The sequence below is a fragment of the Ixodes scapularis genome, unplaced genomic scaffold, assembly GCF_016920785.2.
Source record: "Ixodes scapularis isolate PalLabHiFi unplaced genomic scaffold, ASM1692078v2 PGA_scaffold1__304_contigs__length_218370807, whole genome shotgun sequence".
NCBI lineage: Eukaryota > Metazoa > Arthropoda > Arachnida > Ixodida > Ixodidae > Ixodes > Ixodes scapularis.
Genome location: NW_024609846.1, coordinates 215,705,898 through 215,727,118, shown reverse-complemented (window position 1 = coordinate 215,727,118; position 21,221 = coordinate 215,705,898). Strand labels below are relative to the sequence as shown.

The following is a 21,221-nucleotide window of genomic DNA, read 5'->3' as shown; positions in this document are numbered from 1 at the left end:
TCTGCGGTTGATTTTTGCGCCTTTTCTTTTTCTATGTTTAAGCCTCGACGTTTTTAGTGAGATATTTCAACAAATCTTCTTTTGGCAACACTTGAAATTGCTGTAACAAAAAAAAAAAAATAAAAAAGGTGCGTGCCACGAAGTCATGCGTTAGCTGCTGTAGTTATGTTGTGGTTTGTAAATTGTTTTTAGGTTCATTTATTCATGCAGTAATGTAGCTAGGCATGGTCATTTAAACGGTCCAAACCGTCACGACAGTAAAAAAAGAAAAAAACATCTCTCGCACTCATTCAAATGCAGAAAGTTTCGATGCGTGCGTTTACACCGACCTCCACTGTTGCAAAGCACCGAATAGCTTTTGGTGCTTGGCAAGCACATTTGAAAACACAACCAAATTGGTAATAATCTTGCAGTGCCTTATTAACTTATTAGAGTTTTCTTATGAACGCCGACAACTGGTTCGCAGTACACAGCTCGAGCCTGCTGAGGAATCTCACCCCAGCCACCGGTTTTCAGAAATTATATCCTGGAGTAAACATAAATGTTGTATTTTAAGTGTTACAGCTGATGACTGACTGCCTGGAGACTGGACGATTTGTATGGTCGGCCGTGCGAGTCACTTCTTTGCTATACACGAACTCATCTCTGTTACGTCACGGCGCGGTGGTGGCGCGTCGGACGCACTTCCGGTCCGGGGCTGTGGGCGGAAATGCCCATGTGAGACGTGTATTCCTGCGTTGTTTTGAAAGGAACCAGACAAAAACCTGCCTTCTTGTCAAAATGCTGCGACTAGGGCTGTACCAAAAGGGTCCAGAAAGGTTTGAAGGTCAGTTTTCATGCGCTCGGTTCGTCCGAGAACGTGGATATGTGCCGTGAAAAGGGAAAACCAGACGCCGTCGGGCCACGATTGCTTGGGCGGGAAGCATTTTGGGTTGAATTCACGGATACTTCTGGCCATCAAATTTATTTGTTTTGTTTTAAAATGAACGCCGGAAAACCGTCAAGTTGTACGGACCACCTGCGGACTACCTTCAGTGCGTCTTCAAGTTCAAACGGTCGCCTGATCGTTCGAACGGTCGTCTGCTCTTTCAAACGTTTCTGCTTGTCGTCTGTTCTTTTAGAGGACACCGGCCCGTAGACCAAACGTGGGCCCGGTACTTGCTACAAGAAGTAAGTGCAGACCTCAATTGTTTGAACGTTGGTAAGCAGGCTCGACGTAAACCGTAGATACAAGGAGATGTTGATCATTGTTACCAGTGGCCATCACCGACTTGTTATGCCCGATTCACTTTATCAGATTGTGCTTGCGATTTTCTGTATCGATGTGGACCATCTCAGCTACGGTTCACGCTTTTGCGGTCCGAGCGACGTCGCTACTGAAAATTGCGAACGAAATCTCATGATGTGAATCAGGCTTTAGCGTACATTCTGCGGTGTCCACGCGGAATGAATCGCCGCATGTCAGATTGTTCACGCGAAGTTTTGCTGTGTAACGAGCCTCGTTAATTTCGCTGAGGCCGCTCAAGTAGTCAGACATCGTTAGGAGAACGTAGAATCAACAATTCCAACGCAAAAAAGAGCGCGGGGACTCACACCGACGCCGACAACATCGCGTTTCAATGGTTTGTTTATGGGCGATGGCGAGCTTCTTGCCCACACCCCCATCGCGCATGCGCGGCGCCGGTGGCGTCCGCTAGGGGCGCTCCGGGCGCTCCGGTTTGTTTGTAAACATGAGTTGGTGTATATTATAACCATGCTCTTATAGTCGGTGGAAACCGTGATAAGTGAAGCATGCTACGGCCGATGAGCGCAGGCTGGCTGCCAAACACCGGCGCCGCGAGCACCTCCGGCCGCAGAATGCAACTTTCAAAAAAGGAAAAAATCAAAACAAAGATAAGCAATAGAACAGAAGAGGAAGGCGAGAGGACTCGGAGACACTTCGAGAGGACTTCACCAGCTGCGAACGCTGGGAGAAACAAAAGAACAATAAAGTATACAAAAGGGGAACGTAGCGAGGCTAGACACCGCTTCGTATCTCTGAAAGGCCGAGACTGGAGTAAACTTCCACTAGATTCCTCCTGAAATGCAATTCTACGTATGACGGTTTGATCTATGAATCGAAATGCAACTGCAAATTGTTTTCTGGCCTTTTGTCCTACGTCTTGTTCAATATTAAACGAGAAGAAATCATACTATTGGCTGATCTACTTTTTAAGGACGGTGTCACTTCTCTTTGAGAGGTCATGTTCATTCTATACTTTGTTAGCGGCGTTCCATGCCACTTTTTGTTAGACAGAGAGATTCCTCATATTTGATTTTTCGCGTTCTTCTTTTTTTCTTTCTCCGCAGTCATTTTCATTTTACTGAAAATGATGCAGTTAATACATATACATAATTTTATTTCATTTCATTTAACATACATTTAAAGCGCCCATTAGGCTTTACATAAGGGGGGAGGGGGAAGCAAGTACAACATAATTAATTTAAAACGTAAAACATAAAAGAAACAAACAAAAAGCAGACGTTACGGTTTCTATGCGTTTAAGTTGTAAAAAAAGTTCCGAAATTAAAAGATTCTTGACTGATTACTATGTTACCAAGAACAAAGAGCTACATTCGTACGTTGCTACCTGTAATGATGAGAATTTAAAGAAAAAAGAAAGTTTGTTCGTGGGGCGAAAAAATGAAATGTTTGCAAATTGTCAGTACGCGCGGAAGTGTGTGCTGCAGCCCGACAATAGAGTTCTCTCTTCGATGGGCAGTGGTAATACAAATAGTTAAGTAAATATAACCACACAGATTCTCGCACTGAACTATACCGTTGTGCCAAGCTTCCAGCTCTTCGATTAAGAAGAAAGTGGGAACGCATAAAGTTTTAGTTTTTAATGTTTCACGATTTAAGTTGCATAAACAATTCTAATTACATGGACATACGCATTGGTGAATACACAAGGCGCCGTCATTATATGTACAGTCGCGAGCAAAAGTTTGCGGGGCGCGGGAGCGTCAGCCGAAATGACTGGTTGCGCCTTCTGACGGCGCGCGGCCGCTCTCAAGATTCCCGCTTCGAGAATGTGCTTCCTTTCGTGCTCGAAGGCATGTCTTTTTTGCTCGCTTCCGCCCGACCTGCTCGAGATGCTCGAGATAGCCGGGACCGGCGCATGGTGCCACTGTGACAGCCATCACGCCGCGCGTCTGCCTCAGCCACCGTGATGGGTGTCGGAGCTCGCGCATGCTACAGATAATATTTCGCGGCACCTTGCGCCAGTCCCTGTTATCTCGTGCGTGTCGAACGGAAGAGAGCGAAAAAAGCATGACCACAAACAAGAAAGGAAGCGCATGCCCAAAGCGTGAGTCTTGAGAACGGCAACGCGCCGTGAGAAGGCGCAGCCAGTCTTTTCGGCTGGCGCTCCCGTGCCCCGCAAACTTTTGCTCCCGACTGTACATCAGAGAGCCGTCTGTTAGGAACGATTGCTTTAAATATAGTTTCTTTCCTAGAGCGACTACGGAGTGGAGTGCTCTGCCGAGTGGCAGTCACCCTAACCTCAGTTATTGAGTTTGTTAAAAATGTCGAGAGCATAGTACTTTGTTACACGTCGTAAATGTTGATGAATCACGATTCTTGTCTGGTGTTCTACTCCCACCTTCAGAGTCCACTCCCATAATTTTTACACTTGTTCTGTTGGTGTTAAACGTTATAAGTGCTTGAGCCCTTTGAATGCTGTGTCATTGCCTGTCTAGTCAGCGAGCTATACGATAGCAGCATATTTTTTTTTTGTCGCAGCATGTAGTATTATTTTGTGCGCCGTTCTTTTGTTTTTCATTGTGCATTGTCGTGTGCATGTATGTGATTTACTGCATTGTACTACCCACTCCAGTAAAAGCCCATTCTAGGACCGAGAATATCAATAAATTCATAAATAAATATGATGTTAGTCTTCAATTTTTTTTTTTTTTTGGTGTCTAAGAGGCGATAGTTCAAGTTTCTCCTTTAGTACGGTGATGCTTGTGCGCGGGTAGTTTTTTTTTTTTTTAAGAGTGAAGCTTGTTGCCCTATTTTACACCAATTTTAGTTACTGTACCAAAAATAAAAAAAACTCCTTACGTGCAGGAGGGCGAAAACATTGTATTCCCGCGGGAGAAATGTTTTCGAGTGATGTTTCTACACGTACAGTCTCCGGCGATATGAAAGACCCGCTGGGAGCGCGTGGCCGAGGCGGTGGCTGGCGGGGGCGCTGCGAGCGCTCCGGGCAGTTCCGTTCTGCTTCGAGGGGAGGACGCTCACTCGGGGCTCAGCTAAAGCGCGCGCTTATCAGTTTGTGCTGAGCCCCGAGTGAGCGTCCTCCCCTCGAAGCAGAATGGAATTGCCCGGAGCGCTCGTAGCGCTCCCGCCAGCCACTGCCTCGGCCACGCGCTCCCAGTGGGTCTTTCATATCGCCGGAGACTGTACCACGTAACACGGCGTATAGGACGACGCCATCTTCTACGTCCTACGTGCGACGTAGTTTGACCTCTAGGACGACGTCGAAGACGAAGTCAATGACGGCGTCAAGGACGACTCCAACCTGTCGGAGTCGAGGACGACGTATATGATGACTTCTAAGGAGACCTCTAGGACGACGTCGTTAACGACGCCTAGATGGCGACGTCTAGGACGTTCCCTAGGACGACGTCAAGAACAACGTCTAGGACGACTTCTAGGGCCACGATCTCTATTATGACCTCAAAGACGACGTCGAGAACGACGCCTAGAGGAGGACACTTAAAGAGAATGTCACTTATTTGCGTGGGCGGCCACGTTTGCGTGCGGAAGCCGCCGTAGATGACATCACGCTGATGACGCTTGATGTTGTGTTTTTATGGAAATCGTTAGGGCACAACGATGACGACGCTTGTTTTTCACGTGATGTGATAAGTGAAGTCGTCCTAGAGGTCTAAAACGACTTCTAGGACAACCGCAAGGACGACGCAAAGGTAATGCGAAAAGTAGGGTCGCCCATTGAGCGGCGGGTGCCGTTCAATCGTATTTTTATTGTTTTTTTTTTACTCTTTTTTGCTCAATGGGACAAGTGATTGGCTTTCGCCTCACTAAGACTGATCTGTATTTTATATTATTGAGGCAAATTGAAGCTGCGATCGAATGAGGGGGGTATAGGCTACAAGCTTTGTTTCCCAATCGGCCATGTGAAGTTTCGTCTTAGAAAACCGAGTCTTTGGTTTGCTTTTACTCTTATGTGATTAATATGGGCTTCCCAAGTTATGTTTGAAGTGAAATGAACCCCTATATATTTTTATGTGTGCATATGTTGAAGAGCTCCGCCGAAGAAAGTGCCAGTTAAAGTCTGTTAAACTTCGCTTAATACCAAAATTAAAAAAAAAAAAAAAACTTGTTCTTGAATTATTTATTTGGTTGACAGATCTCTCTGTTGATAGATCTGGAATCCCTTCACTATAACGGACTAAAACCTCAATGTCATGGCACACTGCAAAAAAAAACATACGGACAAAGGCGACGAGGCAGGCACGTAGCCAGGATTTTGTTTCGGGAAGGTCCCGCCCATAACAAAATGCTGTATGCGGGGGAGGGGTAGAGGAGGTCCCAGCAAAATGAAAAATTTCGGGGGCCCGGGCCCCATACCCCCCCTCCCCCCCTGGCTTCGTGCCTGTGATGAGGGCACTGACGTTAAACTTTCGACTCTCTTTGGTTTGGTACGTTGGCTCGTAGTGTTGGCCGCGCTCCGACGTTTGCTATTTTACGGAATGACTTGCACGTTCCTCGATTAAGTTGTTCCGCCATTGTGCAGTGGTTCCGAGCTTCTGATAATCGGCACCTGACTTTCGAAAGAGGTCTATTGACTGCATGCTTGGTCATTCTGCCAAACGCGTTTAGATGCGGTAGCTTTTTAGAATGGGTGGTGTTTTTAGTTCAGGTAGCGCCGACACTCTAAGAAAATCCGTTCTTGAAAGATTCTTTCCCGCCTCAAGAAATATTTCACCTCGTGAAGAGCGATTTTGCCTCAAGCAATATCGACCCCTGGCGCACTAGAAATGCAACTGGGCGATGAAGACATGTTTCGCAACTCTTGTTAAAAAGAGCTTAAAAGACCCCTGTTACAGGTTATGAAGAACCCTTTTAGGGAATGCTTAAATGAACTTTTTGGGTGCAAAATATGAATAAACCGAAAAAAACCTTAAGAACATACGGCAGGGTTTTCTATGTAAACAAATTACGTCACCCCATTGTCTCTTTGTGACGCTGCACGCGCTGCGTCAGCACCACACGGTACAAAGCTTTTGCACTGCATTTTTTAAGCCACAAAGAGAGTAAAAGCACGCTCTCCTGCCCTCTACACTCCTCGTTAATCGAGGTCTTTTAATACCACCTTTTTCTGCTCCTTTCATTCTTACCCTTGCCACTCCTCTCCGCTCCGCGCGCTTTTTTACACCACCTGTCTCTGTTCCTCCCGTTCCTGTGTGCTCGGTCCGTGGCCCAGTCAGCAGCGCAATCTAAATCCACACCGCTGACCAGAATTCAATCTCAGGCACTTTTTTGTTTAAGATCCTTTAGTGGTTACAAACGATAAGAGCGTCGCTTCACGGGAAAGAGCACACTCAGGCCACGCGCGTGGTGGGCTCTAAACTTTTGAGAAAGGCTATACATGAAGCATTCATTATTGCACACCTCTTAAGAAGAGAAGTTAAAAAATAGGCGAAGCGTTATCGCACATCAGTGTTATTGTTCCAAGACAAATGACGTTGCAGCCGTTTAGCCACCGAAAGTACACGACGGGAGAGTCAACGTAACATGCACTCCTCTCTTGATGATATAACTGCAGAAAAATAAGCCATCAATGTTCGGAGGAGATCGCATGTTAGTATACCTGTAAGCATTTCGGAGAGTCTAGAATCCATTCTAGAGCGCAGTTCTTAGGCGCCCGTTTCCGGCTTGAGCGGCGTCGCCGTCGCTGTCAAGGTTGGCACAACCGTGAGGTCACGTGACCCTGGTGACGTCACGGGACCCCTGTTAGCTCACGTGACCCCGGCAACGTCACGAGACCCCCGCGAGGTTTTGTGACCCCGGTGACGTCACGAGACCCACGTGAGGTCACAAGGGTAACCTGGCGTCACGAGGGTCACGTGACCTCACTGTTACGCCGACGGCGACGGCGACGCCGTTCGGAGGGAGGAGTAGGAGACAGGTTGAGGAGGTGAAGAGGAGGGAGGAGGGGTATACGCTCCCCTCAGTACCCTTCCCTCCTCCTCCTCAAGAGCTGCTCTCTAATTCGGCATTACATTAAGTGGCTTTCCTTTTTTTCTGGTTACTTATAATATCATAAAGTAAAGGACGCTACCTTATCCCTCGTACCTATAGATGGACGTCGAGGGGCGTGCAGTTAATATCCAGATTTCGGGTCAACAACTGACAGGCTAATGTTATCGAGTTCAGTATATATTTCAAAGTAAACTGTATTTGTTGACACTTGATGGTGGATTTTCATGCTTAAACTGTTTTTCAGTGCTGCGTTGTTCAATATGGCGTCGGACCAGTTGACTCCAGTGCAGGAACGGCGTGTGAACCAGAGGTTTTTGGTGAAGAAAGGATCAAAACTCCCTGAAGTTTGTCGTCGCCTGCCATCTCTATTTGTAGAACAGACTTAGCACGTTCAAAGGAGTTTGACCGGTATAAACGTTTTGTTGAAAGTCGTGAATATTGCGAGAATGACCTCCGTGACTGTCGGAAGAAAAGTGTGTGTTCGAGTGAAGCCACACACCGTGTGGTACAAAATGATTTTGAACGATCAGCGAGTTACTGTACGCGAAGTTTCAACCGCTAATGGTGTAAAAGAAAGCACTTTGTACATAGGATCACCTCAGTTTTCACAAACTTGTTCTCAAACAAAAAGTTTGTGAAACAAGAAAACCTAAACAATAATTTTTTTAACAAGAAAACTAAACAAGAACTTTTTGACCAAAACTATTTTTGGCCAAAACAATCATTTGAGCAAAAAAATTTTGACTAATTGTATTGGGAAGTACTGACACATTCTCTTAGAGTAGCTACTCCCTGAAAAAGCATATTGAAGGAAAGAATGTTTCAGGTGAATCGCATGTGATCCAGGCAGTTTTTTCGTTGGTACAGGGACCAGCCAAAAGAAATCTACGACACCGGAGTACAAAACCACGCAGCCAGATTTCTAAAATGCGTTGGAGTAGCAGGGAACTCATCGAAATATAGTGCAAATAATTTCAATTCATTTCTAAGTGTGTTCTAGAAATAGATCTGTATATCCCCACGTTGCATTAGATTATAAAGACATGACTGTTTCCATTCTGTAAGTATAGTTTTATTAAACTGCGTGTCTCGTTTTTTTCTTTTTGTGTTTTTTTTTTTCGTTAAGAAATTAGCTTGTGTTAGCGACTCGAAGACTTTGCGCACTGTTTATTAGCAAAACCCACGAGCTTACGTAGTTGTTTTCTAGACCATTCCATGAGAAATAAGGTCTGTCTACTAAAGGAACATAAGGAATTGCGATGAGGAAATGCTGCGTCCTCCAAGATATTAACTGCGATGTTATTTATTTAAAAATCAAGCCCAGATTAAAATTAGGAGACCAAACACTTTGCTCCTAACCATTCATAATAAGCTCCTTCTGTAGATCAATATAACGTAATGAGCGCGTTCTGAGGGCGGGCATCGTTCATAAAGCGGGTGTATATTTCTTCTGGCACTACTACACCTATATGATTCAATAGTATCACATCCGAAATACATGTATGTACGCATTCATGGCACCAATAAAACTTTTGTCAACTCGAACACACATGCAGATTGGCCTGGTGTGCCTTCTAAATAAAAAGTAGCATACTAATAGAGTGTGATCACTAGAAAAGTAACTAGAATGCTTGAATGTATTAATTTCACAACTAGAGACAAGCGCGTTGACGCGCTGTGCGAACCATAACTGACCTTTCTGAAAACATGACGGCACTGCAATAAACATGACTATCAAAACACCAGGTTTTTTTTTTCTGTTCCTAAACTTTTTTTAGAACTTGTATTGAAATTTCTAAAAATAATTAATGTCGGTGCTCCTAAGCACCAACATTATTTCATAACAAAGCAGAAAATTTAAATATTAATGCAACTAAAAAAAGTCTATTTGCAAAAACAAAAACATTTCTGGTCAATCATATAAAACCGATTACCTTTTAACGGGGAGATCGCTCAAAATATTTTATCAGGCCATAGTCACAACACACCCAACTCCTTATCTGTACTAGTATCTAGCGACGCTGTTGCTGAAGGTTATAACTCCTGGGGACTACGAAGCGGTAGCCTCAGAAGTCTACGGATTCGGGTCCTAGTCAGTCATCAGACGTCGTTATAATGCCTCAAGTAGGTTCGAGCACGAAACTCCCGGTCACGATCTTCTAAGCGATTCGTGTTTATTCTTACTCGGGATGTAAGTTTTATCGCCACTTGCTGCGATTGCTCCGCGGTGTGGCGCTGACCATTCAAAGCAGGCGGCAATGTCCCTGTCTCGTCTAGCATAGCCCCTCAACTCTCTTGTTCTCAAAAGTGCCTGTTCATTCTTACCCCGAACGCTCAACGCCCGAACCTTCTGGACAGAAATTTTGAGATGCTGACTCACACTAGATGAGGAGCTGCTCGTGACCTCATCGAGTCAGTCTCGCGTTCACTTGCTGTTACACGGCCAAATCGCCGCCCCCCTTTCTGCTGTCTCGACGCTCGTTCGCTATTTTGCTTTCTTACACAAGTTCGCCGATTAAAACTTTATATTCAATTTACGTTTGTGGAGCCCTTTTCCATCCCTGACAATATTCGTCGAATGAGTGAATAATAAAATATTATGTGAGATATATTCCGAATTGGCCTCGGAGGAAAATGCTGCTCTGCATGATCGTTTCCCTAGCGGTTATAGTTGAAGATAAGTTCAAGCTAAAGATTCGATTGCTCACACCCGCCATCAAGGCAAAAAAAAAGTGACATCAGGTACTGAAAAACTGCACGAACGCCAATATGCTGTAACTAAACACTGCAGTCTGTCATAACGTTTCACACTAGCAGAAAATCCAGGTCGTGATTGGTGGGAACCCTAGCCTGGTTCACGTTCGGTCAGTAAAAATCCTTTGTTGTCTTACTAAAATCTTTAATGAATTTTAAGCATTCTACACAAGAACGCTTCTTTTAAATTCTGAAAGAATTTCAGTCCCGCCCTGTTGAAAAATTTGTCTAGAAACTTGAGCGTTGCGTTTCCTAACAAAGCGTTCTTTTTCACGAAAGCAAAAGAAACCAGCGTCCTTCTTTTCAGCCGCGCACCGTGTACAAAACGTAATACAGGCGAGAGCGATGGGCGGCGTCCACGGACGCCTAGCGAGCGCGCACACACACACGAAAAACGCGTGAGGCCTGAAAACCCAACAGCAACGTGAACCCAATGCGCAAGCCGAGGCAAGAGCGGGGCCTGTTTACCTCGACCCACCGAACCGTTAACTCCTTTCCAACCCGTCTTTAGAAACTCGGAACGCCCGACTGAATCTGAGGGGACCGAAAAAAGTCATTCTTTTACAAAGACGCCAGGCGCTCTCGAGCGGGGCTCGAGCCCTTCCACCAAGCGATGATCTCGGAGTTCCAACGCTGGGAAGGACATTCAATCAGGAGTCAGGAAGGTGGCAAGCTTTTATCAAAGAAAGCGCACTCGGCTCAGACAAAGAGAAAAGGTATCTTTGTGTATAGTCGGCGGCTCTTTTTTTATCGTTTTTTTGGTGTTCAAGTGAATATAGTGCGTTCGAAACTGCGATGTTTTAGAACCGCTTTAGTAGCTCGCTCGGTCGCCTTTGAGCACACAAACGTGTTGGATGGAAGTGTTTATGGCGTGGCCGCTTTCACAAAAAAAGCTTCTTCATACCTCGTAAAACCAAACTATGCAATATAATAAAGAAAAATCAAGATAACAGAAATCGTTCAGCTACGGTAACAAAGAACGCAGTCTTCGTTCTCTCCAAAATGGCTTTGCAGGTTCAATGTTCGTTTTTTATGATGATAGTCCCTTTAACAAGCTTCGATGAAATTTTGCGGCTTCGAGAACGAAGAATTAGACTACTAACACATAAAAATGAGGACGGACCTGACCTCCTCAAGTAAACGATTCCCTTCATCAACTAATGTCAGCTTAGACTGCGTGAACTTTATGGCAAACAATAATCTAAGTCGGAGAATATTGCTGATTGAAGGGTATTCGCGATTATTTGCATGGCATTAAAGTAACAATTTTGAGAAAATGCTAAAACCCATTGACCTTCGTACATAAAAAAATAGCTAAAAGTTTCAGTCGCCATGGTCACCATCCCTGTTTTGTAGCGATCAAGCACTGGAGCTCACATATTGATGGCCCTTATGACAACGGAAATCGTTGCTTCATAAAATATGCGGACGACGTTTACCGTCCTGACATGCCTACTGCTGGGAGACTCGTCGCCCGTTGAGGCAAACCAAGTTCTAGGCGGTATAAACATACACACAACGCAATTTTCCTGACATGTCTGTTCTGAGCCACAAAAGGACGTTTGGAATTCGATTGCCGGTATCTAAAATAGAATGCCTAAAAAAGGTAGTTCTGCCTTGTGCATTCCACATGAAGAAAAGGACGTGACTGCGCTTGTGCTTTTTGCATGCCTTTTCGTCATTTTGTATACTTTTTATATTACATGTTTGAGCTCTGTGGTACACTCAAGTGGTTCCCGCACTTTGAGCTTTTGCTACCTGTGATTCTGCATTTGATCTTAAAATCAGGTTGTCGAACCGAAACTCATTTCGGTTACGGTACGGGTGACGGTTGAAACATTTACGTTCGGTTCGGGTTCAGCTCTGTAAAAGTATAAACAACGGTTCAAACCGGTTTGAACCGGTTAATAGTGGTTAATATTGGTACAACAAGAAACCAGATGTCTAATAATTAAGCTTTTAATCCTTGAAGTGTTAAAAAAAAAAAGACTAGGATCGAAAACGGAATCGTTACGAAATAGCCCCCTTTACTAACATCAGGGACAGTGTAACATATATAAACTATCAGAACTACTACGGACTATTTAAAAATGGAGGGAAATGTGCAACTGTCAAGCAGAGCTTATGTCTAAGCACTCTACTTTCCGTAAATGGGTCCTTTTTTATTTTCTCTGGTATTTAGAGAATAGGAGGCAAGCACGAGTTAATTTACTACCCAACGTCTTAGGCTTTCCGGAGAGCAGCAAGAGTCACAACCAATCCGTGCCTTTTTTCCATTTCTTATCATAAAACGGTGTTCTCTACTGTGGTAAAATCTTCGTAAGATGCGAGACCTGATTTTAATACAGATTAGACACCATTTATTTTTCACAAACAACATCGGATATTTAGGTCACGAAGAATAGTGTTCCTCCGACGGCGTCCTTGTACGGATCTCATTTCGCTTTATTGTTTGCATTAAGCAACAAACAAAAGAGGACGTCGCCAAGAATGTCCGCAATCAAGGTGGTTTGTTGGTAATATAAAATGCACCTCAACCCTTAAAAGGTTATCTCTAGGCCGGCAGGTACCGCAAGAGTCATGACAGCAAGCGAATGCAGCTCGGGACTCCGCGATCTCTCATTCTACCAAAATTGTAGGATATCTCAATCATCGCTGATTCACCGCACACAAAAAAGCTGACTGTCCATGAGGCTGTATTTCCTATAATTTTGGCGAAAAATTTCTCAACGCTTGGTGGCCACCCTCTAGTTCCTTGAGGAGAGCCTCAATTGGGTCGTCGCCAGCAGAGGGCGGTTTTTCTGAAGCTCCTGATAGTTCAAGCAGCTCTGACTGGGCACCCTCATTTAATGCACCTAAGCTTTTACGTGCATGCAGGAAATTCTACTTTGCTCTGCATCATTTTTCGCTCGTTAGGGCTACATGGTAGTGAGGGTCCAAGAAAAGGGCCGCATAGAATGCATCATTCCCGAGTAAAAGCTTTTTTCGCCGTTTCATTGACGTAGCAAGTAGGCTCGCGAGTGGAGTGTCCATCTTGGTGCTTTCGATTCAACATGTCAGCCATGGTTTCTCCCATCGTCAGTTGCTCCATTTTGAACACTCTAAAAAAAAAGGGTATCACCTTACACCCTTTTGTCCCATATAATACACCCCAAAACTTCATTTCGACGTACAGCGCCCTATAGTCGGACAGACGGCACGAAATTTTATCAGGGGCTTGATAACGGTGCGATATAACTTATTGAATTGCTAAAGTACGTATCAAAGACCAAAGAAGGAAAACACGGAGCTTTTGCAGTACGGCCAAGAAAACTCCGATAATCTTTTTTGTAGTCAATAATACGTACATCAGCTATCTTAATAATTTGTACCACACGGCTATCAAGCCCCTCGTAAACTTTAAGGTCATCTGTTCGATTATGGGGCGCTGTACGTCGAATTGAAGTTTTGGGGTGTATTATATGGGACAAGGGGTGTAATAATACACCTTTTTTTCTGAGAGTGAAGCTACGAAGCCACTTGCTCAGCTGGCTGCAGGAAGTTAACTACATTGCTTACTAACAGCCAGTCGTGTTCGCTAAGATGAAGATTGTGGTTATCAGCGAGGAAATCGTTGCATAAATCCTTAGGTTTAAGCAGTTGTCTTATCATAGCAACAGTCGACATCCACCTCGTGGCGCAATTGAAGATTTTTTTTTTTTTCATTTTGAACTTTTGAAGCATTTACAGTACGGTTTTTGACTTCATTTTTAAGCTGTGTTTCGCACTTTTTTTGCAACCTCGTGGGCTGCTTGTGACTTTGGTGCGTCGTGAACGGCGAGCTCAAACGTGTGTGTAGCACAGCGCATGTCTTGAAGCAGAGGCCCAGCATCTGAAAAGACAACGATTCCTTCGAGCTGATCGATGCGGGAAGAGCCTATTGAGGAGTCCCTGACGCGTTGATGTCTTGACCTTTTGTGTCGGAGTGATCCGATTTTGTAGTGGAGGGAATTCCAGGTTCTGGTAAAAGTGTAACCACCTGAACCATGTTCACTCCGTTGTCCGTCGTTGTTCTGTAGACCTGCCCCGGGTCGACTTCGTACCTTGAAAATCCCCCTAGAACTTCAATCTTCAATTTCTCCGCAATATGTCGGTCAAACATTTCCTTAATGGCGTCTGTTTGCAGGCGAAGTTTACCTTGTTCAGAGCACTGGACATAAAACCGAGAGTGGGTGATACACATGCGTAGCACGGTCAATCTACGGTAACAGCAGCCGTATCTTCAAAGACTCTGAGTATTTCTTCTTGCAGCCTTGGCTTTTTCTGCCACTTTCAGCCGAAAGTTTTCGGCCCTTACAGTGAGGCGCTGCTTGAAGCCGTTCAAGATTGGATCACTAATTTTTTTGAAACCCGGAATCATCCATCAAGTGGAACGGCCGTCCGTTTCTGGTGGCAAGCTTCACGCATAGATCCAATATTGCAATCCCTATTATGTCTACACTTAAACTCGCACTACAGCGAACGACAGAGCGAATTGTTGCGATGTCATATTTCTACAATCTTTCGCTGTAACGACTTTTGTTGTGTTTGCAGGTTGTACCTTTCCTGCGTAGACCCCTTCGGTGTTCTTCAATACTGGGAAATGCGTAAAAAAAATTACTCGTCCCGAACCGGTTCGGAACAATTCCCTTGTTTTCCTCCAGTTTGGCTTCAGCCCCAAGCTGGCGACAACCACTACGGTTAGGGTTCTGCTCCGGTTCGAGAAAAACAAGCGGTTCAGTTCCTGTTCCGGTTCGGTTCCGGTTCCGGTTCGGTTCCGTTTACGGTTCAACACCCTGTTTAAAGTATTACCTACGAATAATAATGGGCTTTATTACACTTTTTAAGTTTTAGAGTGGCTTCCTGTTATGAATTTTTTTTTGTTTGTTTTCTTATGACAATGATTCTGTATTTTCTGTAAGCAGTACTCCCTGGAGCGTTTTATTCCAGCGCAAAGTGTTCTGCTGAGTACAACAGCATAAAGATAGTGAATTTTATCTAATAAATAATAAAATGCTTCCTACCATCAGTATTCTCCTTATCAGCTTGTGATATGCGATATCGTGCGAAACCCTATTGAATAATCTCATTTGTATGAGAAATTCTTGTGTCCAATAAACACATATGAATCATACGAGACATATGAGAACATATAAGAACCATATGAGAACCATATAAGAACTTTATAAGGGCAATATATGGTATAAAAGAACAATATAGGAAACTTGTGAGAAGTCTCTTACAAGTTTTTTATATGTTCCTATATATCTTATATAGTTCTTATATGGCTCTTATATGATCTTATATATTTTGTATGATACATATGTGTTCATTGGACACAATAAATGTCTCATACAAATAGATTTTTCACTAGGGAAGTGTGACAATATGACGAAGTGACGCCGTGAGAATGTCATGTACTCCAAGAAGGCACCTAAGATAAGGCTTTTATTCGGATTTAATCCCATTACGGGTTGAAGTTCTAATTAGTATTTAATCGTTGCGTCTTCAATACCTTATTGAAAAATGTCATTTGTATGAAAAATTTCTGTGTCTAATAAACACATATGAATCATACAAAATATATAAGAACCATAAGAACCATATGAGAACTATATAAGATATAGAAAAACATATATGAACCATATAAGAAATGTGCGAGAGGTCTCTTATATGGTTCGTATATGTTCTTATATATCTTATATAGTTTTTATATAGTTCTCATGTGGTTCTTATATATTCTTTTTGTATATACTGTATGTTCTTATATATATATTGCATGAACCATATGTGTTTGTTGGACACAAGAAATTTCTCATACAAATAGCTTTTTCACGGTATCGCTGGCCTTTAAAGTTTGAAAACAATATTTCATAGATTAAAATTCGAAAAGCGAAAGAGGGTCGAGAACTTTCTTAAGGTTGGAATTTTTTTCGCTGTAATAAGTGATTTTCTCATTTGTGCAGTGTTGACGATTGGGCTAGTTGGTCATTCATATGCGCTGTGTGTGTCTACCGCCTTTTACCCTGTCCTTGTCCCTGCGCTGTTTGTTTTCCGCTGATTTGTGCACTCTAAAAATATTTGTGAGTTAACTCGCATGTAGAACACAGAGACAGCCAACCCACGGTGAACAATAGAAGAAATACAGCGCATGACGAAGCTTAGACGACGACTAAACCACGAAAGTGTAGTATGCGCAGGGACAGTGAGCATAAAGTTTCGCTGTCTTGCACATGTCGATCTTTTTTTCGGATCTAATCATATTATCAGCTTCGTCGTTCGCTTCTTCCATTGTTTGCCGTGATTTGCTGTTTCTGTGTTTTGCAGCAAAGCGTACTTATTGATGTTTCGTAGGGAGCAACATTGTGAAAAGTCAATACTATCGGCGCTGTTCCATTGTAACCTTGAAAACGTTATTATATTTTGTGCATGTGTTGAACCTCATGATGTCCAGTATGGATGCATGAATTGAAGTATATACGTATGTGTTCCTTGTTGACCTTGTAAAAACTCGCCGATTCCTTTAGCTTTTAGTTTATTTCATTATCTAACCAATCCTCTCATCGAGCCTCAAACAGAGAACGCTTTAGACATGTAATCGTTGCGACAAATGTGTTCTTTCTCTCGGCCGTTCTATACGCGCCGTTTCATTTTGAAAGAATCCTACTCTTATCAGAATCAGTCATATGTACAGCAGTGTCTTTGAAAGTTCTGAAATCATATTAACTGATATTCTTGTGGACCAGCTGCCACGACCTTTCTTACGTGTTTAACATAATCAGTCATTGCATACTGATGTTTTAACCCTTGTGTGGTTATGTTAAACCTTTTTTATATTAAAATTTTAAGTAATACCAGCGATTCATATCTGATATGTCTTCTACGCTTAAACGTTTGGTATTCTTTATTCGATTCACCTCCTATGCAACTCTCTAAATGAAAAGGTTAGTTTGACTTTTTGAATAAATGAATAAATTAATTAAAGAAATATTAAGATAGGTGTAAAACTACATATATGTGTCGTGTTGACTCAGGCACTCTGTCTGCAACACAAAACCTGGTGACTAATAGGTGTACATGCAGGAGACTGAATAAGAAATTTACTCTGAGAAAAATGGCAAATTGCCTTCAATAAGATCAGCTGAAGCTCTTGACTATAGCGAGACTATGACATTCCCCTTGCATGATGATCGGGGAAGGCAATGTAATTGAGAATTCAAACTATAGAATTAAGGCATTTAACTAATAATATCAAGCAACCGGCTTTCCTCGACAAGAGGTTGTGCATTTATGAATTGTTAATATCTTGACAGCAGCATTTCTTAGTTTTTTTGTTTGTTTTTCTACAAAGTTTTCAGTCGCACTTTGAAAAGTGATGCTTTTCTCTGTCCTCGCCCCAAGTTTCTATTCGCAGGAAATGCTTTATGTTTAAAAATTAATTACATTAAAATAAAAATTTGCAAGCATCAAAATATCAACCAGGGCGATGGCAATAAAGGTGATGTGATAACCAGCGGGTGACAAAATCGAGGAAAATAAAAGAAGCAGTGTACAATGGTTTCTTCGCTTACTACTTTCGATGAGTGTATATGAATTATGCAGAATTGAATTTATTTAACCATGCTTATGATTCATAATATGTAAGTAGAACCAGGGTGTGACCAGAATGCAAATGCATACTGACTGTATTTTGCAGTGATCGTGTTGCTACGACCGCGTACTAAAGCAATGAGGAGGCGTGAACGCAATCCAATTTTAAAGAACTCGACAGGAAATGAAAGCAGTGGTCGGAACGGCGTCTTCAGCCACGTTGAACTCTCGAACGACGGAGAAACGGTAGGAAATTAGAACGAGAGAAAGAGAGAGGGCAGAAGTAGACACGCCAACAAGCGCGGAATCGAGCACAACCGGCACCGCCGCAAGGTATGGAAAGGTTTCGAAACTCATCTACATACCGTCGTCGCGCCGTTCGAGATCGTGCGTGCTTGTTGTGTAGTGGTTATCACATCCGCCTAACACGCGGAAGGTCCCAGGTTCGATCCCTGGCAGGCACATTCAGCTTTTTTTTTTCTTTTTTTTTCTGTAACGAAGTTTTTGAAGAGTGTCCTTGTGCTACGTGAGCTCATTCAGCGAGACCGATGCCACCGCCACGTCCAAGTTTTCTGTAACATCCGACATGCATAGCCTCCTTTCATAATAATGTATTCCGCAATGAACCCTTCCAGGAAGCCGACTGATATAACGGATATTAGCAGAATTAAAGATCTAGGCCTGTATCAAAATACAATAATATTCGCGCATATCTTCATTGGTGAGTAAACGTGTGTGCGTGTACATGCCGCCATATGTGAACGTAATAATATCCTATTATATAAGGTTTGTACTGCACTTACCTATATTTTTATCTATTTTTATTATTTTCTTGCCTCGTTGGCGTAACCCCTTGTCAAGGTGTATCCTTAGTATATAATGAATAATATGTTTACCACAATACAAGGGTACCTTAATGAACCTCTATACTAGTTAACTAACACCGCCTCTGCATGAGCCATATGATAGAGCCGGTAGACTCATCCTTGCAATGTTTCGTTCTCGGGAAAAAACCAGGAGCCAGCACATATAAAGCTTGTTTAAGAGACCTCCTTCGAACGACTGCCCCCTGTTGCCAGCGGTTGGATTCCTACACAATGGCGGACTAAAAACGATACGTCACGGCACATTTTATGCCTTTGGTTGGATAAGTGGCCACAAAGACACATACACAAGAAAGGTGATGAGCGCAGTGACGTCGCACTTTTTACGCTGTTTGATTGGCTCGTCGGCTCCTATCGCGCGGTCGCACTCAGACGATCGCTATCTTATGGAATGACTTGCTCTTTCCACGATGTCAGTTGTTCCACCGTTGTACAGCGGTTTTGACCTTCTAATATACGCCACGCGACTTTCGAAAGGGATCCATTCGATTGGAATGACCAACCCTATTTAATGCATATCTAAAACTTTCATGTGCACCTTTATGTAAAAAAGACGCGGATGTTGTATTGCCCACCTAACTGATTGTTTTGCTGAATTATAAGATGCATTAAATTCAATTGCCACACATTTCAACATAATTCCACTTTTCATGAGTGACTCTATCTAACCGTATTTATTATGACCGAATTTTATCCAGTTACATAAACTCTAAGAAATTTCAACATTATTTAGATCGTATTTTTCAGTAAACTTCAACCAGTGAAGCTCAAGATTAACAAACTTTTTATTTATTTGTATAGTTATTTTTATTTATTTCAGCAATACTGCCGGCCCACTCATGTGGGCCAAGGCATGGTTGTATGTACATTTGCAGGGCAGACATTGTAAAAATATACAAAACAAATTTTCACATTAAATTGTACAAAATCATGATTATTTAATAGATATTAATACAGCATCCTGCAAAGCTCAGCAAGAACAATCATATGTAACAAGACTTGTCACACTTTGAGGCGAGTCATTCCAATCATGAACAGTTGTAAAAAAATAATATTTTAAAATGTTTTTTTTATTGATACTTGCGAACAAACTTTTGGTGCTTCCGCCTTGTGTCACTGGTGTCGTATTTTAGATGGACGTTGAAACTTAGCCCAATCTTATCGTGTATTAGAATATACAAAACTTCAAGCGCTTGACGTTCCTTCGACATGATAACTGTGGTAATGCGGATGAGGCATACAAGGATGGCATGGACGTTGCCCTGTCGCATGCGTTAGAAATGAATCGAAGTGCCTTTTCTAACGCCTTCCAATTGTTCAATGGATGTCTGAGAATGCGAGTCTAATAAAATATATGCATATTCTAAAAGCGGACGAATCAAAGAAATGTAAGCCACGAGCTTGGTTTCTACAGTACAATTACACACATTCCTTTGTAATGACTACAGCCTACGGGAGTCATTCGCTATAATATTCACAAAATGAGCAGACCAATTTTAGTTCGACGTAATGATTACACCTAAATATCTATATTTAGTGACAGTCTTTAAAGAAATTAGGTTTGTAAGATAGTAAAACTTAAGTGGAAACCTTCTTAGTGTCAGTATGCTTAGAGTTTGTGTTAATGCGCATAGCTCGTAGAGCTTACTTGACTTGTACATATTCTTAATAAGGGATCCATCAGCGTGCTGATACCTATACAATTATATGGTCGTCATCCTATACAGTGGTCTCTCCTGGAAGTTGCATAATAATTACGTGTCTAATGATATTAATCGAGTGTTTGGCTCTCTTAAACGTGACTTCTCCCTAGACTCTTTTCCATTTAAATATATTGTTATAATACATTAACGCGGTTTAAGCACGAGTATCAATTTGCCTTCTGTAATCCTGGTATTATTTACCTCACTGACCCACCTGACACTCAGGAGAACAAATACGCGCGTCTTGTGATTGACAATTATTTGAGCACCACCAATGTAACTTCCATGGAAAACACTGCTATTTTCAAGCAATTGTACATCGCCGCAGTACAGTGTGTTGCGTTCGTTTATATAAACTAACTGCCATATTCGTTAACTTTTCTCTCAAGTAATAATTCCTTCGTCGTTCTGCTTCGGCGCGTCACTACCATCTTTACAAAGTCGGTGTTCAATTTTACGCCTGAAACACATTTTTTGAATAATTTATTCATACAGCTTCGAATGACTGGAATCGCTTCCCTTTATCGTTTATGTCAATTATTGACCGCGTTATCTACAACTAACCACCATTTTCACGTGTAATTGTTGTATAGGCTGTTCCACACAATTTTGAAATTTTATTTTTTGCACAACCTTGACCGTAAAATAGAAGCCACGCTTTAAGCAGCGTGCATCCTGCACACTAAAAAAAAGGGATGTAGCCCTTACACCCCTTATCACATTTACGACACCCCTAAACTTCAGTTGGACGTACAGCTTACAAACATTCAGCCGACGCTACCAACTTTCACGAGCGGCTTGATAGCCAAGTTGAACGTACAATTTATTAAAATATCTAAGTAAGTGTAACTGTCTGTAAAAAGTAATCAGGGTTTCCTTGGCCCTACAGCAAAAGCTCAGTGTTTTTTTTTTGTACTTTTTGATGCGTACTTTAGCAGTTTGATATCTTATATTGCACCATCACGACCCTCTCGTAAAAGTTGGGGCCGTCAGTTTTAC

The 21,221-nt window shown here is 42.6% G+C and overlaps 1 non-coding gene across 1 annotated transcript; it reads left to right on the top strand.

The window, feature by feature from the left end:
• The first annotated feature begins 18,026 nt into the window (after positions 1–18,026).
• Trnav-aac lies at positions 18,027–18,099 on the top strand. The gene has a single exon. It is a non-coding gene; the product is annotated as a tRNA-Val (tRNA).
• Positions 18,100–21,221: the final 3,122 nt, after the last annotated feature.